Source organism: the organism of the source record quoted next, unplaced genomic scaffold, assembly GCF_019419815.1.
Source record: "Pyrus x bretschneideri cultivar Hongxiangsu unplaced genomic scaffold, Pyrus_bretschneideri_v1 Contig83, whole genome shotgun sequence".
In the NCBI taxonomy this organism is placed as follows: domain Eukaryota; kingdom Viridiplantae; phylum Streptophyta; class Magnoliopsida; order Rosales; family Rosaceae; genus Pyrus; species Pyrus x bretschneideri.
This window is the reverse complement of record NW_025999824.1, coordinates 1,604,984-1,615,906: the sequence shown is the minus strand read 5'-3', so window position 1 is coordinate 1,615,906 and position 10,923 is coordinate 1,604,984. Positions and strand designations below refer to the sequence as shown.

The 10,923-nt window shown below is 34.5% G+C and overlaps 1 pseudogene; it reads right to left on the bottom strand.

Annotated features, from left to right (window-relative positions):
• Window positions 1-470: 470 nt before the first annotated feature.
• Window positions 471-10,226, bottom strand: LOC108865474 (annotated as a pseudogene).
• Between the last annotated feature and the right edge of the window lie 697 nt (window positions 10,227-10,923).

Here is a 10,923-nt window from a genome sequence, read left to right as displayed (position 1 = left end):
CACTGCTTTCAATTAGTTTTTCTTTGGGAACAATTGAGCTATTTGTGATAGGGACCGCAAATCGAAACTGGAATACGAATTAATTCGACTGAATATCAAATTAATTTGTTTGTTTTGGTCATGAGGCTTAATTTGTTAATTTATTTTCTTCTACAACATCTGAGCATGCATGACAGTAGTAATTTCAAAGGCTTTCAAAGGCTACATTGTGAACTCCGAATCAATGTTGCTCTAAATAGACGGCTTTTTGATTTTCGTCTCAAATAATTTTGTTTTCCCTTGTGTGATTTGTCAAGACAAGGGGCTTGAATGATGATATCCCAACTCTTCTTCCCAATCATCGACTCGGATGATTGTATCACTGAGGAAACCATTTTATAGTGTTCATTAATTCAAATTTGGCATAGCTTTTGAAATAAAAGGGGTTGATAATTTTAGGCATCAGATTATAGATGAAATTTTGCCCAATTGATACTTTCATATTTACGAAAACAAGGATACTCCAAACAGGTTATAACAATAGTGCTTATTCACTATGCTATAACAGGTGTAAATTTCTCAAAAACCGAACTGAAACCGTTTGATGGCCAAGTTTATGCAAACCAACTCTTAGCTTGTCAATGTTAACTTGCCCTTGTTAATATCCATGCGCTTAAATCCCTCCATTATGCTACCAGCTTCCTGCATCGACAAATGCTCAGCTATAACTTGTTAATTGAAATTTCTGAAAGAACCAAAAGGAAACATTAGTAACCGAGGACAAATACATATCAAACGTAGAATAGAACACATTAAGCAGATGAAAGGTTATGAAAAAAATTATCAAACATAGATCTTTGAAAAAAACTACCTTGAGCACATTTCTTGAGCTTGTTCATAAGGGAGAAATGCTTCAGCCTTGACCGAACAGTTTCACCTAAAGAAACATTTGGAGCTTTCTTTGCACTTTGCAACCAAGGATGATCTGCACTCAAAGAACCAAGAATAAGATGTACGTTCATGATATTATGTGTTGCACTTTCCAAATTCTTCAAGCAACAAAATTCTCTTTAACATTACGTAGAACTTCCGGAGCTGTAAGCCTCCGCTTTGGATCAGTATTAAGTGTCTTCTCCACAAGGTCTTTTGCATTATCAGAAACCAGAGGCCAGGGGTCCCTCTTAAATTCTACAACTGACCGTATAATTGCTTGTGCAACTCCTTGTACCGTTTCTGCACAGCAAGATAATAGATTCAAGTCAGAAACTGTCAAAGATGCTAGCACTCGGATAGCCAGAAAGTAATCAGAATTCGATAGAAATGAAGAGAAATTAGAAAAGTCGGAAATTCATTTCAATGGGCCACAAATTCACGCATGAACATATAAATATATGGTGAGTACATATGGTAGCAGCACATCACTTTTCGTTGGTAGATAAATTGCCAACCTAAGAGTATACAACACCCAAGCACGTGTTTTAATAGTAGCAATGCGAATTTCTTATTTGATACCAAAGTTGATGAAATACAATGTGTTTGGAAACATTTTGACCAACCATAGTCCATGGATGCACAGTGCAAGCGAAAAGATAAGGTATAACTAGTGAACGTAAATTTTAAAAAAGTTCTCCCCACTTAATTTCTTCAGTGAAAATATAGAAAGATGCTGCATCCATACTATCCCGAGTCTGTGGGAGTGCTATTTGGAGAAGAGCATTAATTAAGAAAGATGAAAGCAGCACCTACATACTTTAGTCGAGAAACTAATCCTAGGTGAGTATGCACATCCTGCATGCAAGTATGCAATTATGACCAGTAGTAACCACAAAAATTTTTTAGCCAACACGTTGTAACTAATTAATGCTCTAACATACCAAACCATAAACTAAAGAAAAGATAACACTTACAGCTTCCATCATAATATGAAGATCCCCATCAAGAATTTGATGGTCAAGTTTATGCAACCCAACTCTTAGCTCGTCAATGTTAGTCTTACCATTGTTAATATCCATGTGCTTAAATCCCCCTCCTGTATGCCACCAACTTCCTCCATCGTCAAATGCTAAGCTATAACCTGTTAATTTAAAATTCAAAAAGAACCAAAAGAAAGCATTAGTAACCAAGGACACATACATGTCAAATGTACAATAGACCACAAAAAACGAAGTGCTACGAAAAAATTATCAAACTTGAAAGAGTACCTTGAGACCGCTTTTCTTGAGCTTGCTTTGTTCATAACAGAGATGTGCTTGAGCCTTGACCGAACAGTTTCACCTAAAGAAACATTTGGAGCTTTCTTTGCATTTTGCAACCAAGAATAAGATGTACGTTCATAACATTATGTTTGGCACTTTCCAAATTCATCAAGCAAAAAAAGTATCTTTAATATTAAACAATGATGATAATCATCAAGAGAACTGAACATTACTTAGAACTTCCGAATTTGCAAGCCTCTGCTTTGGTTAAGGATGAGCATCTTCTTCACAAGGTGTTTTGCATTATGAGAAACCAGAGGGCAAGGGTCCCTCTTAAAATCTACAACAGACTGCGAGAAATTCGATAGAAAATAAGAGAAATTCGAAAAGTGAGAAATTATTTTCAACAGGTCTCAAATTCATGTATGCAGATATAAGTATATGGGTTTGTAAACATGGTTGCAGCACTTCAGTTTTTGTTAGTACATAAGTTGCCGACCTAAGAATATATGAGACACAAGCACGTATTTTAATAGCAGTAATGCCAACTTCCTATTTGTTGACAACGTCGATGAAATACAATGTGTTTGGATAATATTTTGACCAACCCTGGTCCATGGATGGATGCACAGTGCAAGCAAAAAAATAAGGTACGACTGGTGAATGTGAACTTTAAAACAGTGCTCCCCACTTAATTTCTTCAGTGCAAATATAGATAGATGATGCTTTCATACTATCTAGAGTGTGTACGAGTGTTAACTTGGAGAACAGCATTAATTAAGAAAGATCAAAACAGCTTTTACATACTTTAGTCGAGAAACTATTTCTAGGTGTGTATGCACATCCCACATGCATGTATGCATTTATAACCAGTGCTTATAATATACGTTGTGGAATAACCATATATTGTACATCCTCTATAAGAATATAACTATTGTACATTGCAAGTTGTATCTATACTATAGTGAAATATTGAAAGTGACGCACATATACAAACACACACAAACCTGCCCAAAATGGTGGAACACCACAAGGTAAGATATCGAGTATAACTCCAGCACTCCGCACATCAACTTCAGGACCATATTTGCGTTTAAGCACCTCAGGAGCCATGTAATAGGAACTTCCAACAATTTCACTAAATACTTCACCTGGAAATACATAAAAAAAGAAAAAGAAAAAGAAAAAAGGTTTAGTAAACTAATCAGAACGAGAAAATCAAATGCCATAGTCTGGAGAGGACTTTACCAGGTTTAAACAACACGGACAACCCAAAATCAATTGCCTTTAAAGGTACTGTTTCCTTCTTGTTTTCAGACAAAAACTTCTCGGGTTTGGGTTTGAGATCCCGATGCTTCAGACCGTGCTTGTGGCACATCTGCAAAGAATAAAACACATTAAATTATGCCAGTGCATGTAAACCTGTCAAAAGGTCGATTCCACAAGGAATAATCTTGGGAACACAAATCTATTCCGACATAAACGACAAAAGAACCGATTCACCACAATTCGACAACTGCAATTTGACCACCAAAAGCTGGCTTAACTAATATAAAATGAAAATGGAATATACTCATCAAAGAATTGAACAAATGATCAAAATTTCAGTTAGTTATAGATTCAACTGTTCATCAACTAAAACCTTTCGAATGTGTTTTTAATCAAAGTTTATCACTACTAAACAAGTACTTAAATAAATCAAAGTTTTTTTTTTATTAGCACCACACATAATGTTGAATACACCCCACATTAAAATTTAATATTAAATGACTTATGTACTCTACTATGCAATGATAATTTCTATCTTCTTAGAAGTAGAAAAAAAAAAAAGAAATCTCTAATGCACCCCAAATCGCTTTTGACGTATTATTTATCTTCTTCAACTATCAAAACCACTCTCACTCTCCATTGTTGACCAAAACCCTAACCAATGAAACTACAAACTCGTTTATTGAGAAAAATAATTTTTGATGAATGAAACACGAAATTGATGTTTCAGAAGCTTCACATGAAATAAGAGTTCATATTTTTCATTGTCTTGGTGATTTCAACAACATGGGTAATTATTGACGCCTACTTTTGCTTTCCAAAAATACCTCTTTTGTTTTCTAACATTCTTGTGGGTATTTATGGGTTCACATTTTTTTGTTCCTCCCAGACTCCCAGTCGCCTTCTTTTTTTTTTTTTTTTTTTTTTTTTGGCATAAATACTTTTAGAGAACGTTTGCGAGCCTTCTCTGTCTCTTATTTGTTATTTCAAAAAAAAAAAAAAAAAAAAAAATTCATAGGAGGCCTTTCTATTGTTCTACAAAATTAGCATATCTTGAATAAGACTGAAAGTTTACTACCCTCAGCTGCTCATACAGAATACAGGTTTAATGTCTTTCGATTAACAAAACGTGGTATGATTAGTTATATAAAGCAGAGAGTTTCTGAACATTTGAGAAAATGCATGGATCATTTTCAGCATTGCATCTAAGGAAAATAAAAGTGACAGAATTATTACCTAGATGCATCTCTCTTAGGAACTTTTCTCAGAGTTAATATGCATTATTTTTTTCTTTGTGCTGTGAAGTTTAACCTCTAACCATATACCAATTCTTCAGCCCTTTTGGTAATTGAAAAAGCAAAGATGTGGTGTATTAAGCTAATTTTTAATTGAAAAACAAAATGTGGGATGTATTAAGTATGTGGAGTTCAACAATATATGAGGTATCAATATAATAAGCCTTATCGGTGCAGGCGAATGACTTGCAGGAGTCCTTATCGGTGCAAAGGTGATAAGGATAGCACTTACCATCGTCTTTCAATGGCGAACCCATCTGGGGGATCGGACAGCAATGGATTTGGATCCTTTCCTGAGCTAATGGAGAGGATCCTCCTGACCAATCATCGTGGGCCATTGAATTTTTATCCAACGGCTACAATCATTATAATTTTAAAGGGACCCTCCTGTTTGTATCATAATTAATGTGTGTTTTTTTTAACAAATGATATTATCTACACTAAAGAAAAAAGAGTGGGTTTTGTCTCACAATAGACTAGTAATAATATCTGATTCAAATTCATTGTTGTTTGTGATACAGTTAAAAATCAGGGAGTCTCTTGTTTGAGTATCACCTGAATCGGTAGAGCATATCAAAAGATGTGCTGTATGGATTTTATACAAATACAAAGTTTATAAGTTGCCATCGTTTTTGGAGGCAGATTGTTTGCCTTTCTGTTACTGTGCCCTTCCCATCTTCTCCTATTTGTCCGGTCACGGTTAAGTCACGTCAACATTTTATATTCTTATTACTTTTTGTCTTATTATCTCTATAAATAATCAATATAAATTGTTGACGTGACTTAACCATGACCGCATAAATAAGAGGGGATGAGAAGGGTACGGTAACAGGAGGGTAGACAATCTGCCTCCATCCTTTTTTGTGGTGACTTGAAGATATAGGAATCAGCTTCTCTTTGAATTTTCTGTTTTGAGGAATGCTAGCTGTCTTCCTCATTTACTTTTTCCAATTTATCTTTCTCACTTGTTAAGTGTGTTCGACTAACACTCAAAAGTTAACTTTTAATGCTTACAAAACTCATAATTATTTGTGTTTTTATTACAAATAGCCTTGAAATTGACCCACTCAATTAATATAGTCCTCAAAATTGAAAAATCGATCAATATCATCCTTGAAAATGAGTGGTAGAAATCAATATCTCGCATCACTTCTCTCCATTCATTTATTATTTTCCACCAAACATAGAACTTTAGTTGGTGCTTTTAAAATAACTAAAAGTGTTCATATCAAAAATATTGCTTATAACCATCTTTGGCAGAAAAAAAAAATTAAAATGGTTATGTGTTTAAAAAAGCACATGCAGTGTCTTGTGTTTCTTTTCAAAAGCATTTCGAGACTTTGAGAGCTTTTTCAAAACCCATTTGCATTTTTATTAAAAACTTTGAAGTAATTTCAAGAGAAACGATGTTAAACTGAAGTATTTTCTAAAGAAGGATGCCCAATAGGGCCCTTAAAAGAAAGTTTTATACAATGTTTTATAAAGTTGGTATGAGAGTTAACGTTCAAATTTGAGGTGGTAGAGAGTCTACAGAGAGCTCCACTTTGATACAAACTAACAAACACCGACCACAAATGTTTACTTGGACACCCGAATCTAGATATGATGGTCGACACCCGGAAGGCGACTGAGCCATAAGTTGTAATGATGTGGAAAATGTGAATAAATTAAAACCTAAAAGTGACTAATACAAGAGTGTGCATATGAGCAGAATTGAACTCATATCATATAACCGATGTTACAGCATAAGTAAAATGCAATAAGAGTAGAGTAATAATTATATTATTAGGAGTAGTCTCCTAGATATCAGCTTTTTCTTGTAATACTCATCAACAACACAGTAGAATTATTTCTCAACCATTTTATGCACAAAAGGTATAAAAACGAAGTCCTTGGCATTTCTCATTCCATATGATAACCACTGAACTTTTTAAAGGCTACAATGATCTTATTATCCTACTTTTTTATCATCACCTTCATCTTATTTCATTCATGTTACAACAATTTACATGATAACTAACTCGACAATTGAATTTGAGTTTCAAGTGTATGATCCGTACTTCAACCAAAATCAACACAGTAAAATCAAAGGAAAACTAATGAAAAGGACTTGAAAACTTTGAGTTTTAACGAAAATGACAAAATAAAGGGTAAAGTGAATAGTACCAGGATTGACTTTTTAGTGTAAAAATATGATTTTTCGTTAAAGTAAACAGTACCGGAGTTTTTTGTTAAAGTTTCGAATCAATTGCTATTATGGGCATGACCTTGATCATCAAGTCTGATAAAGCCCTTGAGTCCTTTGGTGCCTTGGTGGTGGTCCTTCCTTGTACATTAAGACTACTACACATGTTGTTGTGCATTTGATCAAAATACCTAGCTATTGCATAGAACTGGAGTTAAGATCTTCTACATATCAAAGGGTTTAGGGTCAGTGCCACTGCTACTTGAAAGTTCAATGTTGGTGGTTGGAAAAATGGAGAAGTTGGGGGCCTTTAATCCATAAAACCAAGTTTTCTCTGATTCTTAGGAGGTGTAAACTGCCCCTGTATAGCTTAAAGCCTAGACCTAGAGTGAGTTTTTTTGGATTTTTTAAGTGCCTTATATCCCTTACATTCAAATTTTATGTGCTAGAAATGGCAATTATATATATTTGGTCAAAAATTGCATTTCTCTCAACCTTCCCTCGTGATGCTCACCAGAAGTGTTTTTACTGTTAAAGCAAATGAGTTTTACAAAATAGGATCTTATCAAGATTCTCTTTCTGAGGATCTCGGAGATCATTTCACCATGTTCGTTTATCTTTCATCCTGCAGCGATAAATCATTTTGAATTTTTTATTTAAAATTGAACACAAACAGTACTTGACAAAAACTGACCGCACAATATATGATAAATAGACATAATAAAGTGATCCCATAATCATCACCAAGAGAATCTGGAGATGATTCAATTTCAATTTTCACAGGTAGGCAATCAGAACTCCTAATATCCTATGTGGGATAACTGATTACTCTTTGCAGCACAATAAATTTGAGGCACCCTTTTAACTACTCATGACATTTTTATTGGGAGCTTAGTCCTGCAAATTCTGCTTTTATTTTATTTTTGATAATTATCTAAACTTCTGTAGTTTGATTGCTAGGTAGAGAAGAAAGATGTTTTGAGTAATAGTTGACACTTCTCTCTGTATATATTAACTATTTTCATCAAATATGAGGAGTTGAGGACATTAGTTACTTCCCCATAATACATACGAAAAAAAAGCAAAATCCAAACCCAACCTTGGTTTGGGGAGAATAAATGGAAAATAAAATTAAAAAAAAAAACATAAATGCATTTTAAACATGGCAAACCCCTTAGTTACTTAGTACTACGGTCTAGTAGTATTCATTTTTACTTGTGAGTGAGAGCTCTAAGGTTCGACTCTCACTAAAGACGAATTTGAACCATATTATAGTTAGCCTATTGTGAGCTTAAGCCCACCCCTTATCCTAAGTGTAGATAATATCGTTTGTTAAAAAAAAAAAAAAAAAAAAAAAAAAAACATGGCAAACCTTTTAAGAGTTCGTTTGGATGTGTTTTTAAAATTACTAAAAGTACTTTTGGTGAAAATATTTTTGAACCAATCCTTAGTAAAACTGTAAGTAAATCCTAGAAAAGTGCTTCAAGTGTTTACTGGAAAAAGTACATAACTGGTGCTTCTTACAGAAAATACTTCAAGTGCTTTTAGAACCCAATAACATTTTATCTAAAAGCATTTTCAGTCATTTTAAAAGTACATCCAAACGAACCCTAAGTTATTTTGGTTTGGTGACGTTCCGTCCTTGTACATTAAAGGATGCACCTAGCTTAGAGGGTTTGAAGAGAGCTGGGTTTTTTAAACTTGCATTTATTTTTCTTTTTAATAGACTTGCGATTATATCATATTAATTAGTTGTTAGCATTCAATACCATGTAACTATGGGCTTCCCTCTATGAATTACTCCCAGCTCTTGCAAAAAAAATAAAAAATAAAAACCACAGACCAGTTTAGATAATTAGATCATATTAATTTCGTTATGTACGACCTAAATTTTCAAAAATGCTTCAAGCAATTTTAGCTAGCCATTCTAAACAAACCAATTTTAGCCTCAAACAAAAAGATTAAAATGAACAAACCTAGATGCTGTTCAAAATCGCAAAATTTGGGTAGAAATTTTTTTGCGTGAAAACTAAAATTGACAAATCAAGGTATCTTGAGCAGGCACGTAACATAGGAACCATCTCCGACAAAAAAAAATTTCTCCTTCTCTTCTTGAATTCAACCAAACCGTCTGAAAACAAAAATCAGATTTTGACCAAAAAATAAAGTCAAATTTTTGTTTTAGCCAAAACCTAGATGGTACAGTCTCTCTCTTGGAGGACAACCAGGTCTCCCTCGACAGAACGAATCCCGCTGACTGGAGTGACTTGCCTCGATAGTCCATTGTGATGGGTTCGATTCAACCCCCATTGCGCAGTTTCGGATAAGAATGGTACCTGTGATGTTATCACCTATCATTTACGAAGACTTCTGTTTGGTCACGTATTCCATTTCTTATATCTAATTGGATACGATACTTGCCCGATACTTTTAGATATTGATCGAATACATATCATGGTCAATACGCAAAATATTGACTAGACGGATACGTGTATCTATATTTCGAATGAGCTTATTGAGCTTTTAAGATACATTTACACTATAAAAAGAAAAAATAATAATGAAAGGAGAAAAATTAATATGAGACATCTATAATTGAAAGTTAATTAATACAAATAGTTTCCCTCTAATTAAAATGATGTATACCGCTCTGACTACTCTTATACTTCTTCTAATGTATATAAAGTGGATTAGATTGCCAACTTTTATTCTCTAACAACTCAAATGTCTTGAATTTGAAATGATCAATTGTGTATGTATATTTTTTTTTTGCAAAATTGATGAATTGTATTTTAAATTGTATATTTTTATTTGGTTCATCAGTAGCGTATTGTATCTGTAAACAGAAGAAGAGTTCTAATAAAATTGTTTCTATTAAAATAAAATAAAATAAACATACATAAATTCATAAATAAAAAGGAAAAAAAAGCCAACTGAGAAGGATCTTTTCCCTTCTTTATTTCTGTCGACAGAAACTCAGAAACTTTGAACTCGAAGGTTGTCGCTTTCATCCTCCTCCTCCCAACGCCGTCCGCACTTACTCCTCCATTACAGCTCCGAGTTGCTTTCTCTCGTGGTTGTTCATCTTCAATGAACCCTAATCTCGACCCTCCACCATCTGACTTTGCCTATAAAATCAAGGCTGGCCTCTACCACTATCACCACCACCTTCAGACAGTATGGCTTCTTTGTCCCTTCCATACTACCTTTCTGCCCGAAACAGTAACAGCCTTCAGGTCTCCGCAAGATTCTCAAACATTTCTCATCAAAATCTGGATTTCTCTTCCTCAGTTTCTTCCTCATCGTTATCCCTACATTGTCCAGTACTCTCCCCGCCTGCTCCCACCAACACCCTTATTCAGGGTGAAATTGTGGCTGGCAACTTTTTCCGATTTCCCCCGAAGCAGAGACCTCGCTTCCTTAGGCATTTACGTAAGGTCATGAAAGCAACGGTATATGGATGGTGGCAAGTCACACAAGAACAAACCGTTTGACTCTGTCAAAGCAGAAAGTGTATTCAACCGTGCAGTGGTAACACTCAGGAAACAAAACACCAGTGCGGTGGTTATGGAAGATTATGATGACTACAATCTTTTGAATGAGTTGATAATCAATAATGTTTGGCTGCCGGATTTTATGATCCATGAAGAAACTGACAAAGCTTTCAGGGATGCACTTCGGTTGAGGACCGAGAAGCTGGGGAACGATCTGCGGAGAGAGACGGTGAAGGTCATGAACAAGCATTAGTGGTTTGTTAAAAAATTTCTGAGTTATGTATTTTAATTTCTCCAAAAATGCAACCCAGCTTGTTTTAACCGACTGCTGTGGTGAATGGAAATTTATTATCTATATGTTTTTTTATTCTTATTCACTCTCACTGCTTTCAATTAGTTTTTCTTTGGGGAACAATTGAGCTATTTGTGATAGGGACCGAAAATCGAAACTGGAACACGAATTAATTCGACTGAATATCAAATTAATTTGTTTGTTTTGGTCATGA